Genomic DNA, 23,556 nt, shown 5'->3' with positions numbered 1-23,556 from the left:
CCGATTGCAGCCAGCAATACTGTCCTACTGTGGTCCATTTCCTCTCCATCTAATGGAAGCTCCGCTCTCTTTAACTTAACCTTGTCCTGAGTCCCAGCAGTAAATGACTGACAGCATGTTATATTTCACAATATAGAGTTCTGTCTCTGAGCCTTATTCCTTTTATATCTATGACATAAACAGTCAACTCCTGTTCTATTAAATGGCTAGGGCCTGTCATGAATACATGCACAAACTAAAGCATGTATATATCAAATACCGCAGAGATTGGTGAACTGCAATGCACATATACAGAGTTTGCACTTATCCCATTTGCACTTTAATCTAGAGTCGACTGCATTACTGTATAAAGCACCACCACCACCTTGGCTATGTTTTGCTCTAAGGTTGGCCTTAATAAACCTTGTTGAGGAGATGGGAGCAGCATAAATCCTCAGCTCTAACGTGTACACTGCGCAGGGGAGCCTCTGGCCCAAAACGTAAACACAGGAACATTATTTCTGTCAGACAACGCGGAAACATAAACAGCAATTTATCTCCACTTACGGGAGTGGGAACATTCCATTGTAGCACTCTCCATCATCCAACACACAGACCCTTTCCCTGCTCATAAACACATACATGAAATCACATAATCACACACACACACAAACATACGTGAGAGCACACACACACACACACACACACACACACACACACACACACACACACACACACACGTTATACAAGCATTGTTAAAATCAACTACTACACACAGTAAGAACTTCATTGATTGATTATCCCACTCTTCGTTTTGATATTGAGGTTATAATTTCCATAAAAAGTTACACCCCAGGTTTTATTACAAATTACAACAATAAATCACACACACACACCCTAAACCAAGGTCCCATCCCTTTTTTAACATTTTTTTTTTACCACAGTTGCCCTTTAATGACATTAGGTTGTGTTAAATCAGTGTCCTCGAGTACCAGGGGAATTCCGACTGAGGTTGGAGAAATAAGGCTGGGATCCAAACCCTCTCTGACAGACAGAGAGAGACAGATTTGTACAGGCAGGTAACTACACTGTCTGTTTATCTAAGCATGCCTTTGGCCTACCCGCAAATTACATGGAAAACTGCACACTGACGGATCAGGCGAGAGGCTCTTCCTCTTCCTCAACAATGACAGAATTGTTCAAGGTTTTCAAATGGCACAAAGATTGAACTGTACTATTTGACACTGACAACAGAAGTCTTGCCTGAGTCAACCAACTGTACTCAGGCACTTGCTATCTAGTAAGCCGGGTCATGCTAGTTCTGCAAACAGGGTAGAATGCAGTGGATACAACCATCGATCCTACCAACATGCTAATGTCGATCTGCAGACCTCTCTCTCTTTCTTCTTCCCCCACTCTATTCCTCTCTTCTCTTTCTTATTGGCCTGCAGCAACCATTCCACAGGCATCATTAGTGCAGAGGGGTAATATGCCTCACAACCGAGCAGAAGAGAACAGAACAGCCAGAGCAGAGCTGAACAATCAGCATGTCTCTCATTCAGACAAACCCACATCCTGTGCCAACACACTACAATAGTAACCCAAGTCTCCATGACTGGGCATATTAACGAGGCAGGGTTTGATAGCAGCAACATGCAGGCCTGTGGGTTTGTATAAAATGTCGACGCGATAGGGTTTATGTAGTGAACTGAGGCATGTGGCAGGGATATGTATACTATAGCATTAGAGTAGCTACACTGCGGGTGGACGTTTGAGTCATGTGAATGAATGAACACTGCTCTGATATTATAAGAGAGGAAAGAAAAAAGTGATGAGCTGAAGTTATTAGTTCTACTTCACAGGGTTTCCCTGCAACTGGCTATAGGTCATTTTCAATAAAACATCACAATAAGGTGCAGTGTTCGATTTGCCTGCCGGGGGGCAAGGAGACCCCAGCTCCGCCGGAACCATTGAGAACTGTGTGACATTTTCAGAGAATTGTTAACTAAATGTTAACTATTTGGTTGTAATATCATCACCTCTTGAAGAGCATAGTCAGAACTACACATTTCTGATTATTACAGTGCTGTGAAAAAGTATTTGCCCCCTTTCCAATTTTCTCTACTTTTGATATTTTTGATAGTGAATGTTATCAGATCTTCAATCAAAACGTAATATTAGATAAAGGGAACCTGAGCGAACAAATAATGCAACACCCAATGCTCCTGTGTGAAAAAGTAATTGCCCCTTACACGCAATAACTGGCCACCTTTAGCAGCAATGACTCCAACCAAACGCTCCCTGTAGTTGTTGATCAGTCTCTCACGTCGCTGTGGAGGAATTTTGGCCCACTCTTCCATGCAGAACTGCTTAGCAACATTTGTGGGTTTTCAAGCATGAACTGCTCGTTTCAAGTGCTGCCACCACATCTCAATTGGGATTAGGTCTGGACATTGACTAGGCCATTCCAAAACTTCAAATGTGTAGCTTTTTAGCCATTTTCATGTAGACTTGATTGTGTGTTTTGGATCTTGCTGCATGACTCAGCTGCGCTTCAGCTTCAGCTCACAGACGGATGGCCTGACATTCTCCTGTAGAATTCTCTGATACAGAGCAGAATTCATGGTTCCTTCTATTAAGGCAAGTCATCCAGGTCCTGAGGCATCAAAGCATCCCCAAACCATCACACTACCACCACCATGCTTAACCGTTGGTATAAGGTTCTTATTGTGGAATGCTGTGTTCGGTTTTCGCCAGGCATAATGGGAACCATGTCATCAGGACCTGGCTGACTTGCCTTAATAGAAGGAACCATGAATTCTTGCTCTGTATCAGAGAAGCATAGCTGGGTCATGCAGCAAGACAATGATCCAAAACACACAATCAAGTCTACACAATAATTTTTTTAATGCAACAAATTTGAAGTTTTTGAATGGCCTAGTCAAAGTCCAGACCTAATCCCAATTTAAATGTTGTGGTAAGACTAGAAACGACTAGTTCATGCTTGAAAACTCACAAATGTCGTTGAGTTAAAGCAGTTCTGCATGGAAGAGTGGGCCAAAATTCCTCCACAGCAATGTGAGAGACTGATCAACAACTACATGAAGCATTTGGTTGCAGTCATTGCAGCTGAAAGTGGCACAACCAGTTATTGAGTGTAAGGTGGCACAACCAGTTATTGAGTGTAAGGGGGCAATTACTTTTTACACGGGAATTGGTTGTTGCATAACTTTAATTAAATCAATAAAATAAGTATATACTGTATATATTTATTTGTAAACCCAGGTTCCTTTTATGTAATATTAGGTTTTTGTTGAAGATCTGATAACATTTGGTATTAAAAATATGAAAAAATAGAGAAAATCAGAAAGGGGTCAAATACTTCACAGCACTGTAGCTCTATCATCAGAACTATACAGCAAGTAACTGCATGCTTTTCATGATCAGCAAACATTAGTTGATCATGTCATTTCAGATACGTGAGGGTCCTACTTATCTTTTTTATCCAACCAACCAGTGGAGGCTGCTCAGAGGAGAAAGGGGAGGGTCATCCTTCTCAGTGAATTTCATTAAAAAAAGCTACAACTATACTAAATATATTCATGTCACAAAATATTGTATTAAAACACACTATTTTGCAATGAAGGTCTACAGTAACCTCTTACAGCACTCTCTGGTGTAGCCGGAGGACAGCTAGTTTCCGTCCAGCTAGTTTCCGTCGATACATTGACTTCAATACAAAACCTAGGAGGCTCATGGTTCTCACCCACTTCCACAGACTTATACAGCAATTATAACATCTTCCGGAGGATGTCCTCAAACCTATCAGAGCTCTTGCAGCATGAACTGACATGTTGTCCACCCAATGAAATGATCAGTGAATTTTAAAAAAATCCTGAAAGCATAAGCTACAGCTAGCTAGCAGTGTAGTGCAGTGCAGTGCTTAAAATGTGGTGAGTAGTTCACTCAAAGAGAGAGAAAGACAATAGTTGAACAGTTTTGAACAAATTAATTTATAATTAAGGAGAAGCAAGAGCGGGAGAGGGAGCTAGAAATATTTTGTTGTATTCTTTTTACTTTCTTTTTCACTTACTTAGCTAGTGAATACAGCTAGCTAGTTAAGCCTACTCAAAGACCTGGCTCAAACAAAGAGGGATGCTATGTTAGCTAGTTGGCTATGGCTATCCAATAGTAGAGCTCTTCTAAGTCAATGTAAGCTTTGGTTGTATTAATTCATTACCACCGGGGCCCGTCAGTGTAACTGCTAAACTATACACTTTACTGCATGATTGTAGCGGGTTTACTAATGCATTAGTTCTAGTAGCTATGTTGATTATGTCGTTAGATAAAACGGTGCCAATGATGTAGGCTGTGTGTAGCGGTTAGTGGATTTGGCTTGGAAAGTTTTTTTCGCCTGGTCACATACAGCTGTTGTGTTGTGCACTGATGTCCACAAGCAAAGGGAAAAGGTGAAAGAGGGAGAGCGCCTAGATGTGAGAAGAAATTATAGAACAACCAAAGTGATCATGCTGTTTGTATGTGGCTGCTATGAATGTGAACTGCGTTTGCAGGTGATCAGGGGTGTATTCATTCCGCGATTCGGTTGAAAAAACATTTCTTAAATGGAAGCAAACGGAACGGCAATAAACATAATTTAATTTTCCAATAGTACTTGTCATTTGGGGTGGTACGATTAGGGGAAATAATAAAGAAGGAAAATATAATAATATATATATTTAAAAATAAAAAATATATGGGGAATTGGAAATTATGCAAACAATTACATTGATAGAAGCCAAAATCTATCTGAAATATGAAAGCTGATCTACCCTCCCAAAACAAATAAAAATAAATACAACTTAGTTATAGAATTTATTTAACAATACCCTGAAAACAGTATGTAGTTGTCAATGGTTTTTTGCTGCTGGTTTCCTTGTCCCCCAGCAGCCAAATCGAGCACTCTGCACCGTCTTGTGATGTTTTAACTACAGGGGGCAAGCAAAACTAAGACTGTTTCAAAAGTATGCTGTCTATTTCTCACAATCTAACCAGATGCTGTGCTTTCTAGCTGGACATGAAAGAGTTAATCAGAACCTCTGTGAGCATAAGAGTGAGGAGGGCAATCTCACTTAGAGCACTTAAAGCTGTGACTTATCGCGCTCCAACTCCAACAATGCCGGAAACAAGCCCAAGCTGGATCAGGAACGCAGTGACACATTAGCTACTTATGCCACAGGCTTACACTCTCTGGTCTAAATCTAAATCTGTGTATTACTAAAGCAAGGTGTGTGTGTGTTAGGGAATAAGAGACCCAAATCCTGCTCTCATGACCAAGTAATCAAGCTGAGATGCTGTATCACCACTAGGGCTGTTGCGGTGACCGTATTACCGACACACCGGCTGTCACGAGTCATGACGGCAGTCAAATTCCACGTGACCGTTTAGTCACGGTAATTAGGCTTCTCCAAGCTCTGATGCTGCTGATGGTCATCAGTAGCTTACCAAACTTGCTAACTGCCTGGTATTCAGCACTCTATTGTCCCTCTAATCACTCTGACATCAATGCAAATATCATCGAAAATCTTGCGCAACATTTCTATAGGCGATGCAATTGTGTGAGAAAACAGAGTGATGGCCTCTATTAAAAAGAAGAGGATCCCATCAGCTTTCTATAGGCTAGGCCTACTATATTTATTTCTCAACTTTCCTAATATTAAGCACACTGCTTCTCTTTACGACAGCCATGTGAGTGAGAGGTGATTCAGAGCGTGCAGCCAGGAGATGGGAATTTTAATTATTATATTCCGCCCAAGGGCACAACGGCCACTGACCGCAAAAGGCATGGATTTTTTATGGGGCATTACGGCCACACAAAGGGGATGCCGCCGGGAAATTCGAGGCATTATCAAGTGCTGGTCAAATTGTAATTGAGAGACTGATGAAGTGTGTACAGCCTTCGTAAAATATCAAAGCAGAGCTCATGCATTTCATTTGACTTTTTTCAAATCATCATTAGTCGCATCATGCAGCCTTAGAATATATACAAAATCTAGACATATAGTCCAATGTTTTTATCACAACTAAAGTTACATAAATAACTCTAAATTAAGCAAATAGGAGTACCTGATTCTTTGTTAACCACTCAACACAGAATAGCTGCATGTGCGCACTCCCTCAAATTGTTTGGAGAAAATATCATTTCTATTTTATTCAGCTTTGTTCAATTGTATTCTACATACTATGAAATAATACAAAATAATGCGACGGAATTCTAAGCAAATCTTGTCAGCTAAATAAACTAGTGTAGCCAATAGCCATATGGCAGCCAGTTCATGGCCTAACTTAAGGACAACTCAGAGTATGCTATTCTGTTCTTCTGAAATAGACACAAGTTTATTCATATCATGTTTCTTTAGACCTTTCTAAAATAAATAATGGCTTTATTGTGATGGTGTATGCTATATTTGTCACGACTTCCGCCGAAGTCGGCTCCTCTCCTTGTTCGGGTGGCGATCAACGTCACCGGCTTTCTATCCATCGCCGCTCCATTTTTCATATATCCATTTGTCTTGTCTTGTTTCCATACACACCTGGTTTTCATTTCCCCAATTAAGCTACTTGTATTTAACCCATCATGTTTTGTGTGTAATTGTTTCATGTTGCTGTGGTGTCTTTTTACGCGCTTTACTTTTGTTATGTTCCGTATTTTTGAGCGCATTTCATTTATGTTGTGCTCTCGTTTAGGAACTTTAATAAAGTGTGCCTGTTTACATCATGCTACTCTCCTGCACCTGACTTCGCCTCTTTTACACACGCTGACAATATTACATGGATTTATTAGTCTTTTTAAAATGCAGATGTTCCAAAGGTCTGCATCAATGGTTTGTAGGCTATGAGCGGAAGCCAGGAAATGCTAAATGTGTTTATGTTAATTGACGGTCAATTACCATGAGACTGGCAGTTATTTAAGTGATAAAACCCGAGAAGCCGGTATTTGGAGGATAGATTGGCACGGGTGTTGTTGGGACCGAGATGAAGTGTAGGTCCGGCAAACTGTGCCAATATATCCTCCAAACACCGGCTTCGAGGGCATTATCACTTTTATATAATGGGTTACCAACATATTCAAATAACGATTGACATATTTTCATTAAAAACATTATTTTGCTGAATCTTTTCATACCATTTCATCCTTCCACAAGATATAGTCCCAACACAAATCTAGGGTTGCTACCCAAGCTGGTCGTTCATTCTATCGGTTCGGTTGCCAGAGACGCGACTCAGTCGTTCAGTCTTTTTATTCTGTATCTATGGATCGTTTGTTCTAAATGTTCCATTGCCATACTGGCTGGCAACGTTCTTATCCCTTGCTTGCTAAACAGCCAACTATGGCTAACTTACAGTCATGTCAAACAGTGCAGCCAGAATAACAACAATAGCTGCATTTGAATTTGGTGAAGCTGTTTTCTAGTGACATTCATTTGGATACATCGCCATGAGGCACAATTTACGCCTGGCATAGAAAATGTGCTCACTCATCAGGACACTGTTGTTCAGAGCTAGCCAACAACACAGCTAACACAATCACTTCAAACTGAAGCTGGAAAGACTGCAAACTAGCTGCACTTCATTTAATTTGACCTTTTTTCACTTGACAATTCTTTGTATATATATCCATAAAAATGATGCCAGCTGATTCATGATTTCGACTGGTTGAGAATCGCTGCCTGTCTGTCTCGTCCCGACTCCCAACAGACACGTTCATTACTATGGGACAGCTGGAGATTGAATTTGAATATTGTTGCAAATGTCGGAGAGACAGACAGCAAGGTTTACACAAATCTCCGCCACTGTTGAAAACTAAATGTTAGTCTAAAAGAAATGTGAGATAATGTCTAGATGCTTTTCATAGTGGAGATCAAGTTCATAAATTGCCTGGCTGGGCTAATGAGACAGTGTATTGTGCTGTCAGATGGAAACGAGTAAATATCCATTGTAATGTCATAGATTTAGCCGGTGGTAACTTGTGGAATAGACATCAGCTGGAATGCGGTTTTACCCAATCAGCATTCAGGATTAGAACCACCCATTGTATAATTGCTTGACAATCACCGGCTGACAGAATTTCATGACCGCCACAGCCCTTTCACCACATACTTACCTAACCTACTACAACGACACACACACACACACACACACACACACACACACACACACACACACACACACACACACACACACACACACACACACACACACACACACACACACACACACAGAGAGAGAGATCACATGTAGCTGATGGATCTGCTGGCATTTCACTGGCATAAAACACAGGCCTACACTTAGCGCCACAACAATGCTAAGAAGCAATGTGCAAAATGCTGATTATTTTAATCTGCAGGAGAGTGTAAAGGAATGTTGGACTTTGCTACACAAACTGGCGTGCATCTATCACACACTTTAACTGGTCCAAAGAAACCTATCACAGCGGCCAGCTCAATGAAAAAGGCAACAATGTGCACACGCACACATACACGCACACACACACATACATACATACACATACATGCAGATAAACACATGCCGATAAACACGTGTGCACGCACACACACACAGATACACACACAAACAAGGTTAATGTTTTACAGGCTAACAGATCCATCTAAACGATGCCTTTGTGTGTAGGACTTTGCATAGTTTGGCTTCCGTATAAAAGAGTGAGCTCAGGCAGAGGATTGTACAGAGCATGAGTAAGTAAACCACCTAAATTCCTCTCACACGCTTCGACAGGAATCCAGCGAACAGGCAAAGGAGGCGGAGAGGTGGTGGTGCGGCAGAGGAGAGGAGGAGAGAAGGGTGCACTCTTTTCAAAGCCAGGGCATAATTTGTCCTGTTCTCAGTGTGGTACAAAAACAGAACTTAACATGTAGCAAACAAGAACGAGGTCGCCAATCGCCAGCGATGTTAACCCTTTGTATGGACCCACTGACAATGAGGGCACAGGGGAGCCCAGCAAACCACAGATACTCTAAGTACAAAGCAGAAGGAAAAAACAAGAGTATTGTAAAAACTTAGGTGAAGACATTAAAGAAACAAGAAAAGATTTGTCAATGACTGGGCAGCACATGAACAAAGATGCTGTTTTCTTATTCTATATAGCCCGTTTTTAGGTCTGATGAAAGCACTTGATCAATAACATGCATTATTGTCCTTATTAATAACATTAGCACGCTGACGCTCAAAGACGACATCAATAGGCGGGCACATGAAAAGAGAGATGATTAGTGAGGTGCTATAGGAGGGGCCAGCTAGGAAAATATTCATAAGGGCCACAAGTCTATCCCAAGGGCCGCTCTCTCTTTAAACACATTTAAGAGAAGGAGGGAAAGTGTTCTGTTCATCCTCAGAACCACCCGAACATTTGAGAGTGAGAGAGAGAAAGGCAGAGGCCACTCTGCAGCCAAACTACACACTAGTCTCCCACTTACAGCCGGGTCGGCATTGGGTGTCTCAGAAGTGGAAAGAAAACGGAGCGTGTTCCTTTTATTGTTTGTTTTTCTAGCACTTTGTGTTATTCTGGTTCCCTCTCTCTGTTCTCTCTGTCTTTACATTACATAATGAGGTCCATCCATCCCAATTAGGAGGTGTTGCTTCCTGACGAGGGGTGTGTGTTGTGGGTAAGGGGAAGGGAGGGCGGAGTGGGGTACTGGGTTTTGTGTTCTTCTTCTGAGAGCTTTTTTAATTGTGTATAAAATAAACTGGGGTGCTGAGCATCAATCATTAGCTCATACAAATATCAAGAGGGGTAAAGCTAACCCAACTATCCCTTAGGATTACTCTTGCACACTATGGATTCAGTATGCAGAACAACTTGAGAGGCGTTCAATCTGGATGAACCGCAGGCAAATGCAATCCCAGCTACTCCTCAAGAAATACAACATAAAACCCTAAATCCAATACTTTCAGCCTCCATTGCCAGTCTCCATAGAGAAACATGGAGACACTCCACACACACACACACACACACACACACACACACACACAGTTCTCTCCCTCCGTGACACATGCAAAGCTGAAGTGTGTTTTTGTTTTGGGAGGAAGAGAGGGTTAATTACTTGCACTTCTCGATCAGAAACATATTTACTGAGTTCTCCCCTCTCCTTTCTCTTTCATTCTGGGGGATGGGGGGAAGGAGGTTAACTTCTTGTGTGTCTGAATGGAGAACAGCTGCAGGGTGCTGGCCAGGGACAGTTCTACTTGGCTAGAGAGGAGACCAGAGACCCCCTGGGGAGGAAAAGAGAGATGAGAGGAGAGAGTGGAGAGGTGGGGAGAGAAAAATATATAGTAGGAGTGGGTAGAAGATGGCAGGGGTAGAGAGAGATAGGGCAGTCAACAACAAAAAACGTATAGCAGAGGAGGAGAGGAGTGTTAATGGAAGTGCTGAGTGGTTCCCATAAACAGGACCTGGTTGAACAGATCATAGTAGCCTGAGGATATATCACAGCCCAGTTGACTTTACAGAGCAGCGGAGTGATTCAAAAAAGCAACACTTCATCTGCTAGTAGAGGACTCGCAGACAGTTATTGATTGACACTGACACTGGGATGTCAACAGAAAACCAAAAAATGACGAACGTTGTAGCAAAATAACTGCAAAAAACCCTGACCAAACTCAAACAACGCATCATCGGTGTAAAAAAAAGAAGAAGCTTTGCTTCGTACGAACCAACAAACCACCGATTCCCCCCAGAGAAAGAGGCACTGTGGGAACACGTTTGGTAGCAAAGCATTCTAGGAAAAGACACAAACGTGTAAGAGGCTCATCTGGGTGATTTCCTACACTGGCTGTTTTTCTCCAGTCAATCAGGCATCGGTAATGCTTTAATGAGCTGGCTGTCAGTACATGATGAGTTGTGTGTGACACCGCAGAAAAAACACATTATATAAACAGCACCCTCTTGGATATAGGCTATAATCAGATAGGGGAGGGGGAGGGAGTCGTTGACTCATTCTGTTGTCAGGATGTGTTGCCAACGCTGCAGACAACTCCATATTTAATGTGGAGTTTCACTCGCTGTTTTTAAGAGTTAGTATCTGAAAAGGACTATATCTGTGTCTGTATCTGGCAGTGCTGGAATCTGTGAGTTGGGTAATAAGGCCAGAAGATCGTTCTAGCTGGGACTGTTGGCCAATTCTTGAATCACTGGGCACTTCATGCATGGAGCGTTGCTGCCACCCAGTGGTTAAAGGGAACATAAAAAGCTTCCCTGCAGTGCTCTATGCCCAATTCTAAATAGGCCTCTAGCCACTTCTGTTCCATCTTCAGCCTATCTGGGAACAAGGAGGAGCTTGAACCATACTGCGTATACCTGTCAAGTAATTTCAGAACTATTTCAAGTGCCTCTAAGGGTAAGAGTTGGAATTAGGCCGTAGCCATCTGAACTCAAGTTTGTGTGTGTGTGTACGTGTGTGTGTTTTTTGGGTTTTACTATCCTTGTGGGGACCAGGATAGGAAAACAAGGAAAATTCAGACAAGTGGGGACATTTCGCCGGTCCCCACAGGGAAAAAGGCTATTTTAGGCTTAGAGGTTAGGTTCAGGGTTGCAATTAGGGTTTGAATTAGGGTTAGGGGTAAGGTTTAGGGTTAGGAGTTAAGGTTAGCAAAAAAAATGTTGGTCCCAATAAGGGTAGTAAAACAATCGCTTGTGTGTCTGTGAGAGAGAGAGAGAGAGAGAGAGAGAGAGAGAGAGAGAGAGAGAGAGAGACCCAGTGCACCCCAAAGGCCTCACCCACCACCAGAGCATCACCACCTCCATCGGCCCAGCCAGTCTGGACTAGAGGTCGACCAATTAAGGTCGACCGGCATGGCCGATTAATTAGGGCCGATTTCAAGTTTTCATAACAATCGGCAATCGATTATGGCGGATTACATTGCACTCCACGAGGAGACTGCGTGGCAGGTTGACCACCTGTTACGCGAGTGCAGGAAGAAGCCAAGGTAAGTTGCTAGCTAGCATTAAACGTATCTTTGGATAGAAAACACTCTGACGTTTCTAAAACTGTTTGAGTTGTGTCTGTGAGTATAACAGAACTCATATGGCAGGCAAAATACAACCAGGAAATGAAAATCTGGTGCCTGTAGTTTTTTCAAGTCATTGCCAATCGAACACACAGTGACTAAGGATTCATTTTGCACTTCCTAAGGCTTTGACTAGATGTCAACAGTCTTTAGAAAGTTGTTTGAGGCTTTTGCGGCAAACACAGACTGAACGAGAAGGCTAGGAAGTAGGTGACTCAGAAAATCACATCAGTTCATTGCGCACATTCACGTGAGAAGGGACCTGTGTTCCAAAACGTTTTTCAAGACATAGCAATGGTCCGGTTGGAATATTACTGAAGTTTCACGTTATAAAGGCCCTAAAGATTGATGCTATACAACGTTTGAACGAACGTAAATAGATTTCTTTTTTTTACTTTTCGTCGTGACATTTTCCTTGCGCGTCCTACATTTTGAGTAGGTTACTGAACGCGCTAACAACATGGAGTTATTTGGACATAAATTATGAACTTTATCGAACACAACAACATTTATTGTGGACCTGGGATTCCTGGAAGTGCCTTCTGATGAAGATTATTAAAGGTAAGTGAATATTTCTAATGCTATTTATGCATTTAGATGACTCCAAAATGGCGGGTATCTGTATTGCCTAGTGTATTTTTCTGAGCGCAGTACTCAGATTATTGCAAAGTGTGCTTTCCCAGTAAAGTTATTTTGAAATCTGTCAATGCGGTTGCATTCAGGAGATGTTAATCTATAATTCTTTGAATAACAGTTTAATATTTTATCAACGTTTATAATGAGTATTTTTGTAAATTCACCGTCAGTTTTGGGGGAAATACATTTTCTGAACGTCACGCGCCACTGTAAAATGCTGTTTTTGAATATAAATATGAACTTGATAGAACAAAAAATGCATGTATTGTCTAACATAATGTCCTAGGAGTGTCATCTGATGAAGATTGTCAAAGGTTAGTGCATAATTTTAGCTGGTTTTCTGCTTTTGGTGACGCCTGTCCTTGCATTGAAAATGGCTGTGTGTAATTTTTTGTCTATGTACTGTCCTAACATAATCTAACTTTATGCTTTCGCCGTAAAGCCTCTTTGAAATCGGACAATGTGGTTGGATTAAGGAGATGTTTATCTTTCAAATGGTGTAAAATAGTTGATTGTTTGAGAAATTTAAATTATTAGATTTTTGCTGTTTGAATTTCGCGCCATGCTATCTTGTCAAGCAATCCCGTTACCGGGATGAGAACGGGAAGGGGTCCCATAGAGGTTAAACAGCTCCTCCATTACGTCTGCACTAAAAGCACGACACACACACACACACACACACACACACAGCTATTGTACAAAAAGTTTGCTTGTTCAATGAATAGGAATAAGGAAAAATGAAAAATGTAAAAGAGAACAAATGTTTGCTGTTATCCATTGTTTATCGTACTCGTAACAACTTAGTAGTTAGTTGTTACTGTATTTTTGACTGTGTTATTCTTTCTTTTTGCTACATGAAATCGCTATCATTTAGCATGTGGAACAATCAGGGCTTAAACTCATCAACCTTTGGACTGAAGTGTTTAGCACAGGAGTTTTTTTTTTTTATCTGAAAGATGTTGATGTCGTCATTCTGCAGGACACATGGTGTAAGGCAGACATTGTTACTCACCGGCCCACAGTCTACAGAGAGGTAATTGTGCCGTCACAGAAACACAGCTCTGTCAATAGAAGCGGAAGCTCTGAAGGATAGATCATTTGTTACAAATCCGAACCGCAAAATCGAATTGATCCATTCAAAATTAGTAAATATCACATTTGGTTAAAACTGAAAAAATGACTTGTACTGACAGAAAAGGTTTTGTTCCTTTGCACAATATATATCCCCCCTCAGAATCCCTGTATTACTCAGAGGAGATATTTACCACCCTTGAGAAGGAGACGTGCTATTTCCAGGCCCAGGAAAATGTGTTGATCTGTGGGAGCACAGGAACACTACCTGATCTAACGACCACATGAGGAGAAAGCTTTATTACAGCCCATACCGTTTCTAACTGTCTTCATCTCCCCGATAGAAACAACAGTGCCAGCACCGTCATCAAAAAGGGAAGGGATCTGTTGCAGCTCTGTCGAAGCCTGGGTCTGTACTTTGTCACTGGTAGGTTACGGGGGGACACTTTGGGGAAATTCACCTATTGCTCACCTCTTGGCCACAGCACAGTAGACTATATGATTACAGACACTGACCCTTTCTCTCTCAGCTCATTCACCGTCAAGCCACTAACACCTCTGTCTAATCACAGCCAAATTGCCTTGGTCCTCAAAAGAACAGACCTGGAAACAACCACACATTCACAGCCCAGTAAGCTGTATAACATCAGAAATTCATACAGATGAGCCCAAAACAGCACAGAAGAATACCAGAAAATAACCAGTAACCAAAAAATACAAAATGGTGACATATGGACAACCCATTTTAAAACAGTCTACAACACCGTTCAAATTGATACAAACGCAAAACAATGCCAAATTCATGAGAAGTTGAATGGATTAGAAAAATCTATAAAGGACAATCAAAATCCATTGGACTCCCCAATTACTGACCAGTAGCTCTATTAGAAACTTCAGGCCCTCAAATTTAAAAAAGCATGCAGACCTGATGGCATCCTAAATGAGATGCTCAGATTCACTAGTGCAAAATGTTCATTGGGAAAGGGGATACCTAGTCAGTTGTCCGACTGAATGTATTCAACTGAAATGTGCCTTCCACATTTAACCCAACCCCTCTGAATCAGAGAGGCGCGGGGGGCTGCCTTAAACGACATCCACGTCTTTGGCGCCCGGGAAACAGTGAGTTAACTGCCTTGCTCAGGGTCAGAACAACAGATTTGTACCTTGTCAGCTAGGGGATTCAATCCAGCAACCTTCCGGTTACTGGCCCAACGCGCTAACCACTAAGCGACCTGCCGTTTAATTAGATCCTAAGTGTAGGTTATTTTCTTGACATCTGGAAACAATGACTCATAACCCCAATCTTGAACAACGGAGACAAATTTGACCATAACAATTACAGAGGCATTTGTGTGAACAGTAACCTGGGGAATGTTTTATGTAGTATTATAAATGTAAGAGTTCTAAAATGTCTTGAGTAAAAAAACTAATTGGATTTATACCAAAACATCGCACGACCGATCAGATTTACACCCTACACAGCCTGATAGATAAACATGTCCACCAAAATAATACCAACATGTATGCCTGCTTTATCGACTTCCAAAACGCATTTGATTCTATTTGGCACACGGGACTGTTCTACAAAGTGGTGTAGGGGGGTAAACATATGACATAATTAAATCAATAAATGCAGCATCAAAACTAGCAAGAAAATAATGGAATTCTTTAACCAGGGGCGGTGCCTTTGCCAGGGTTGCAATCTGAGCATGCGCTCTTCAATATTCACATCAACGAATTGGCCACTATTCTAGAAAAATCTTCAGCCCCTCGTGTTAGGCTCCACAATCCAGAGGTTAAATGCCTGCTCTTCGCAGATGATCTGTGCCTGCTGTCACCCACAGCACATGGCCAACAGCAGGGTCTGGAACCTGCTGGAGCAGTAATGCCAGACCCTGGGTCCTGGCAGTAAACCCCAACAAGACCAAAATAATTAGATCCAGATCTCAGGGAATTAGACCAAAGTTCTGAATTGGTACAAAATATATAGAGTACTGCACAGACTACAAGTACTTAAGTTTAAAAATATGCTCAACTGGACAACTAAATGAGGCAGTGAATGAACTGAGAGAGAAAGCACGCAGGGCATTCTACGCCATTAAAAAAAGAATTTAAATGTGTCATTGAACCAATTGCACTTTAAGGCAGCGAGGTGTGGAGTCCACTTGCAAAACAAGATTTCACCCAATGGGGGACACACCCCAATGAAACCCTGCATGCAGATTTCTGTAAGATTCTCCTACATGTCCAGAGGAAATCTACAAACAATGCACGCAGGGCAGAATTAGGTCAATATCCACTAATAACACAATCTAAAAAAAGAGCAATTCAGTTTTAGAAACATCTGAAATACAGTTATTCCCTCTCATATCATTACCAAGCCCTGCAATGCCAAGAGCAAAGAAAAGAGTCCCCTCATCCAGCTGGTCCTGGGGCTGAGTACACAAACCTGTTCTACTAACACACTTAAGCCTCAGGACCAGAACATCCAATTAATCAGAATAAACCAAATTACAACACAGTCAAAACAAAACTACATTACCTATTGGGAAACAAAAGCACAAGCACAAAGAAAAATGCAGTGCTATCTGGCCCTAAATCGATAGTACACCATGGCAAACTATTTGACCATGGTTACTGATCAAAAACCTTAGAAAGACCTTGACAAAGTGCAGGCTCAGTGACCACAGCCTTGCCATTGAGAAGGGTAGACACAGGAAAACCTGGCTCCATGTAGAGGAAAGGCTGTGCAACCACTGCACCACAGCAGAACCTGAGACGGAGCTGCATTTCCTGACAAAATGTCAAAAATATTAAACAATTAGAGTGTCATTTCCCCAAATTTTAAACCCTTATTCAAGGTTTCAAAGACTGCTCTGATGAGAATAGTCTACATTTCCTGTTGGGGGAAGAAGATGAGAGCTATGAGTTGGCGGTGCACAACATTGCTGCCTGCCATAAGATGAGGGACAGTGTTTGACAGACTAACCTACACGTGTCCTCTATGTTATTGTTATTGTCCATTGCATGGTTATTTTTACCCTTAATTATTGTTGTTATTGATTGTCCCCTTGACAATCTTGATTATTATTATTACAATTATGTTCATTTTGTAAATTAATCTGTAAGGGCTGACGCCGGACAGGAGTAGCAGGTACGGGGAGTCAGACATTTATAGGGGAGGTAATAAACAGGTGATTAAGAGAGTCCAGGTCCGTCCAATATCAATGAAGCGCGTGACGAGGGAAGGCAGATGTGCGTAAATGATGGTGGCAGGAGTGTGTAATGCAGGGCAGCCGAGGGCCAGGGGGGAAGAGCGTGAGCAGGCGTGACAGAATCACACACTTTCCAAAGTACTCTTTGGCAATATGTACATTGCCACATCTTGCCAATACAGCAAATTGAATTGAATTGAGAAAGAGAGAGAGCAAGCATGCAACCGAGCAAGCGTAAAATCTTCAAAGTTGGACACGTCAAACTTTTGATCATGCATTTCTTCACTACACAGTATCCACAATCCAAATGATCTCACCAGAGGTATAGGGACATTAGTACACCCTAGTGGTGGTGGCAAGGATAGTTATTTTCCTACTAATAAAAATACCCTTGTCTGCAATACTATCTCATCACCAGGTGGTGGGGGTATTTGACTGTGTTGGGCATTTTGTGGTACATTGAGCAGGCTCTAGGAGACTCCCAAGAGATTGTTAACCCGTTCAAACCACAAGGTGGAGGCAGAGCTATTACTACAGACACACGATAGGTGCACCTGTACTTCAACAGGTAATACACACACACGTCCTGTTCTGTTCCACTGCTTAGTCCCACTGTTAAGTTCTAAGGGTCCATGTAAATGTCTGATTTACGGCCATGTAAACCCTGACCTGTTTACCGGACCCCCCCCCCCCCCTCCTCCCCCACACATGTCTTGACTGCTAAATGCTTGGCTATGAAAAGCCAACTGACATTACTGACCTGTTGAACCCTCTACAACCACTGTTATTATTACTTGAACCTTCTTGTCTTCTATGAACGTTTGAACATCTTGAAGAACAATCTGGCCTTAATTGGCCATGTACTCTTATAATCTCCCCCCCAGCACAGCCAGAAGAGGACTGGCCACCCCTCAGAACCTGATTGCTCTCTAGGTTTCTTCGTAGGTTCCTGCCTTTCTAGGGAGTGTTTCCTAGCCACCGTGCCTCTACATATGCATTGCTTGCTCTCTGGGGTTTTAGGCTCAGTTACATAAGCAGTTTGTAATAAATGCTGTTGTAAAATGGGCCCTATAAATACATGTGATTAATAAAGTATTACTTCATCACATACTGAAAAGATCACAGTTGACAAATACTATAAGGACACCATTCTATAAACTACCCAGTGGAGAGAGAAGACATTAAGTGATTACATTCCACACAGAGAACATCACCCACATTGAACAACTGGCCTAGACTACTCGAGTGGGAGAACAGCTCCTTCTCCCCAACCCTACACACAGGGGCAGGCTGAATCAGGATCCCTTTACCAGGTCTGAAGGAAGGACAGGAGTCAATTTCCCATCATTACAATTGTGTTCATTTCAATGTTGTTGCGTTTGATGGGGCCAGTCGGAGTGCCAGTCTGTTTGTGCTATCATGTCAACTCCTTGTCACACATTCTTATGTTTGGCTTGACAATGGAGCAGGCAAGACCACAAACTGATCTGGGACCAGGCTATGAGGGGGCAAATTGTGACTTGAAGCAGCAACCCTGCCATTACATAACAGTGCACTATCACATGGGCCATAAAGGTCCAGCTAACATTGCAGAAATAATGAAACGTTTCCATACAGGGAGGCCAAACTGATATTGAATGGTAGGACAAGTCTGTACACGTCACCACCGCTTGAGAGCAGCAGACTGTAAGAACTCTAGTTCTCTAAACGTCACCATAGAAACGACCTGCACAAAGTTGCTTGACATGACATGTGAAGTTTTGGAGAAAATGCATCAGCTAACTTTACGTTTATGATAGGATGATAAACTCTTTGGACCACTTTGATCCACCAACAAACATAATATTTATATGTCATCCAAGTTGCTTACATACACGCATTGCGGACTAAACTCCACTCCATGACAGAGTTCGCTAAAACGCACGTACACAGAGAATAAGCCTATTTAGAGAAACAAATGAAAGTGGTTTACCTGTAAGGCCAATGCAAAACTATGTTCTTGCCACATTTTATCCAGAGGTGACATTTTACAATCCAAAATCCAGTTTCTTCTTACATCACGCACAGGGCCGTTATGTGACATCCACCTGTGTGACTGATGGTGATGAGTTCTGAAAGCCCAACTCCTGGGCAACTGTAGACTATGGATATGACACGGGATATTAATATCCATAAGCATGATGCGTAAAAATATATGGATGTCAAAATCTAAACGAAGAACCCCACGCACAAGTCAAATAATCCTCAACTGAACACAACTCCATGCAAAGCTCTCCACCACGCACGCACATCTGACCCGTGGGACAAGCCATAGGCTATCCCATGAGATCCAATAGTCAATGAACCAAAGAGCACATGACTGCGAAAACAGCTTAATTTATAAAATTCACTTAAAAACAGAATAAATCCAGATTTGGATGAAATGTTCTCGCGTAGTCAGTCTGTTCTTGGCGTTGCCTTGTTCGACTGTAGCGCGATCCAGCGGTTTGCAGTGCAGCCGCGCACTAGTTTCTCACGCATCTTTGCATTTCCAAATAGTCGCTTATCACGCGGTAAAAGCCAGCACATAACTGAGCCATGCTGAGAGCTGCTAACCCAAAGAATTTGGGCAGTGGCCGATGGGATATGTAGTCCCCACCCACAAACAAACGTGTGACTCCAGCTGTTCCCAACTTGCATAAAACGCATACTGTTTTAATGTAAGTCGGTTACATGGACTTGTTCACCTATTTTTCTGTATTCTCATGTTCTCTCTTAAATCAAATTAACAGAACTTGGCAGTAACACTACTGGCTACATCCAAGAACAGGCCCTTCTCTGACTGAACGCTCTGCTGGCAGTCTTACATCACTTTAAAGTCTCCCTGCCAGCAGGCATGCTGTTATTTTTGAGCATTTTAAATTACTAGCACGCAAAAACTCGGCTTGGCTAAGAAGAGTAGTGGAACTGTACACAGAATGGACCGGGTGAGTGTGGGAAGCGTGCGTAAAAAGGGGCAATCAACGAGAAGCCAACCCACAAAAACGTTTTGTTCAAACATCGTTATATACTTATCATTACCATTGTTCCGATGTTCAGGTTGGCTCCCTGAGTTGATGCACTTCCAAGACGCAGCAAAAAAAAAGCTTGGGAATCAAAACTGCCAGATGTTTCGGATGCAGTCAATGGAAAAACCCGCGCCGGGTTTTCCCTCCCACACTCACACCTGAATTCCCAAAACACCTGAAGTGCACGCGATCCTGTAAAGATGCAGGTACTTGATAGCGCTCTTGTGTGAACAGGGCTGAGCGGTTACGGAAAGTGTGTGCTCACACCGCGTTGCGTGACTAGAGGGGTTGGGCCGCGGAACACAAAGACATTGTTCAGTGTGTGATCAGTCAGTCAGTCTGCCTCTCCGGTAACACAGCAACATTCCTCCCGCGTTCCTCAGCCTCTCCCTCCGCCGCTGCACAGGCTGCTGTGGGTTAACCAGGGGAAAGCGAAAGTGATGTCTTTATAATTGTGTTTTATAGGGGTTCCTGCAACTTTGTGTGGTTTTCTATATTTAGCAACATGTGAGAGAGAAATTAGAAATTAAACCTTTTAAACAATCACGAAAAGAGTAACTTCTAATGATTCCTATTCACAAAAAGTATCACAATGGGAACATGACATAAATTGGTCAACAAATGTGTGTCAGAATAACCCACTGCTAAAGGAATTTCTGAGAGATCTTCAGTCTTCATCTGCTTTAGGGTTTTGGGACACTACTTCATATCTCTGGTCTCTTTAGTCTCTCACTGGTCTTTTGGGTCTCACTATCTCTGTCCTGTCTGTGCGTTTTCTCTACCTCCACGGTCACAAGGGCTCATTCAGAGGCCGAAGAACAGCTCTATACAGAGACTTGAGGGATACTTTGAACTCAACCTGATTGGGAGCTGCAGTTATTCTCTCTTTCCGTCTTCCATTCTCACTCGTAAAGCCTCTTTTCTGTGTCTTGTCGGCCACTTACAAACAGTAAAACACAACACACACACAGTCTGGTGAATGACTAGACAGGATGGCGAGTGTTTGTGGAAATGAGTAATTACAGATCCCCAGGGGTGCAGAAGCCACTTAGGGAGAGGAAACCAGCCAATCAATTAGCCCTGCTAGAGGACACAATAAATGCTATTCTTCACATCCTCCCATCCCCACTGTTAGGGCTGTGTTTAGTTTAAATCAATTTCCCTCGCCCCCAACACGCACACGCGAACACACCCTCACGCGCCTACAGTCACACGCACACAATTCGGTGTAAGTTACACTGATGCCACTAAGTGTGTATGTGACCATCAGCCGTGGTGTTCCCTTTGAGGAAAGGGGGATATCTAGTCAGTTGTACAACTGAATGTATTGAACTGAAATGTGTCTTCCGCATTTAACCCAACCCCTCTGAATCAGAGAGGTGTGGGGGGGGGGCTGCCTTAATCGACATCCACGTCATTGGCGCCCTGGGGAAATCAGTGGGTTAACTGCCTTGCTCAGGGGAAGAATGACAGATTTGAACCTTGTCAGCTCAGGGATTCGATCCAGCAACCTTTCGGTTACTGTCCCAACGCTCCTACGCGCCAGTCTACCTTTGTATGGCTTTTTTTTCACAGGGTAAGAGATTGCTGGTGACAATGAAGGCATCTGCCTAATTATTGACACCTCAACCACGCTGGCCCTGAGTAGGTTATTCCTCAGACGTGTGTGTGTGTGTGTGTGTACTGGCTTCGCGTGTCTGTGTGAGTGAGTGGATTTGCGTGACACGGAGAAATCCACCTGTCCCAGTGTTGTGGTTGAGAGGGCTCTCGCATGCAGAGGCTTGTCTCTTCAACAACGTGGCATATTGTACCTCTACCATGCTCTCCCACTGCCAACACAGCAAGAGAGGGAGCCCTGAAAAACACACATGACAAAAGCTATAGATGATTAAAGATAGATTGTATATGATCACTAACTAGTAATACATACACAGCCAGATCACACAGCCATATCACACAGCCATATCGCTCCCACATTCCGTCTCATATGATGATACGGTTATTATTAAATCGACCAGAATGTAGGGACATTCAATCTGTTGAACCTTGTTGAACTATGCTGCTGGGTCCAATTACTTAATGGGTCCTGGGGTCTATGATTCAGCGGGCTGATACCGGAAGGTTTGTATTGTACTCTATAAGCCAAGGAGCAGGAGTGGTTTTGACTTTGTCATGTTAGCTACGCCAATGACTCAGGTATCGAGACTTATCACTGAAATCTCCTTTTTTTGTCTGAGCATGAGAGAAAGAGAGAGAGAGAGCGAGAGCACAAGAGAGCCAGCCGTTGCGATGCAGTCCTCATAAAGGTAGTATTGTTAAGTTGCGTGCGAAGCTCCTGCTTTGAGCTTTTGGGTCTCTGCCCACTCTTGTTAACCACAGACCTCCCCCTTTCCTTTCAGCTAGAAGTAAACATTTGATGTCCGCACGCAATCCCCGGAGTGTCTCCTCCCCCCATTTCACTTTTTTTTTAACCCTTCTCAATCACATACACACACCCAGTCTCCCAGGGCATGAGTAAGCACCTGTCAGCAAGGTGTACTGCCATGGGTTGACGCTGTAGCCTTTCAAAGCCTCACAAGGAGACCATTTTTAGAGTTAAACTATCGATCCTTTCTCGACCCCCCCCCTCTCTCTCTCTCTTTATGACTCCTTATATCTGTACTCGTACTATCCACTCACGGGTTATTAAGCTATATCTCACATACTCAATCCCTTACCCCACCGCATCCTACTTTTAGCACCCGTTCAGTATCCCTACTCTACATCCTCATACCCTGTGCTTGAGCATCAGACTCTCCTCAGCACTCCCCTAGTGTAACAGTGCTCTAACAGTGCTGTACTGTTCTTTGCCTTTGGATTGGCTACTTCTGACATTCTTTGACCGCCTCTCCAGACCAGATTACTAGCAGACGGCCTGTGGTCAATGCTCTCCACTGTTCTCCTCACACAGGACTATGGCCACCAGACAAAGGAGCCATTTGATCCCAGGCACAAAGTAAAGAAAGGGTCCCTTCTCTCGGATCCTGTGTGCTCGAGAGACTATGTGAGTGTATGTGAGTGTGTGTGTATATATATATATATATATATATATATATATTGTGTGCGCGCGCTGCATGCTTGTGGCTTCCCAGTCTCTCTGGTGCCCAATAAAGTCAGGGAAGATCCGTAACAATAGCCATTGTCCTGCCTATACCAATCCCTGCCCTCAGTGTGGTGGGCATGGTCGCTCCGGGAGACGCTGGCACAGGGTGGCTATGAAAGGGGTTCTTTGTCCTTCACCTTCACCGTGGCAACAAGGTGTTTCCTGCACTGGCATTCCGACTCAGTGAGAAGCAAAACCGCGTCTCGCCTCTCCCTATCGTACTTATCACAGCTCCAAAGAAAAACAAATAGGAAAAAGAGGGAGAAAACCCACACACGCATACACCTCTATGTGTGTGCCATTCGACTAGCTGTCAGGGCCTAGGCTTACACAGAGCGTACAAAGGTATAGAAGTGCAGTGGAGTTGAGCATTGTTACATAAGGA

The 23,556-nt window shown here is 42.8% G+C and overlaps 1 long non-coding RNA gene across 1 annotated transcript in view; it reads right to left on the bottom strand.

Annotated features, from left to right (window-relative positions):
* LOC106589341 (uncharacterized) overlaps positions 1–20,334 on the bottom strand; it is a 73,967-nt gene extending 53,633 nt beyond the window's left edge. The window contains exon 1 of the long non-coding RNA XR_001324832.2: positions 18,955–20,334. This is a non-coding gene — a long non-coding RNA (uncharacterized lncRNA). The remainder of the gene's footprint in view (positions 1–18,954) is intronic.
* Positions 20,335–23,556: the final 3,222 nt, after the last annotated feature.

Source organism: Salmo salar, chromosome ssa28, assembly GCF_905237065.1.
Source record: "Salmo salar chromosome ssa28, Ssal_v3.1, whole genome shotgun sequence".
In the NCBI taxonomy this organism is placed as follows: domain Eukaryota; kingdom Metazoa; phylum Chordata; class Actinopteri; order Salmoniformes; family Salmonidae; genus Salmo; species Salmo salar.
The sequence above is the reverse complement of the archived record's forward strand: the minus strand, read 5'-3'. Positions and strand labels throughout refer to the sequence as shown.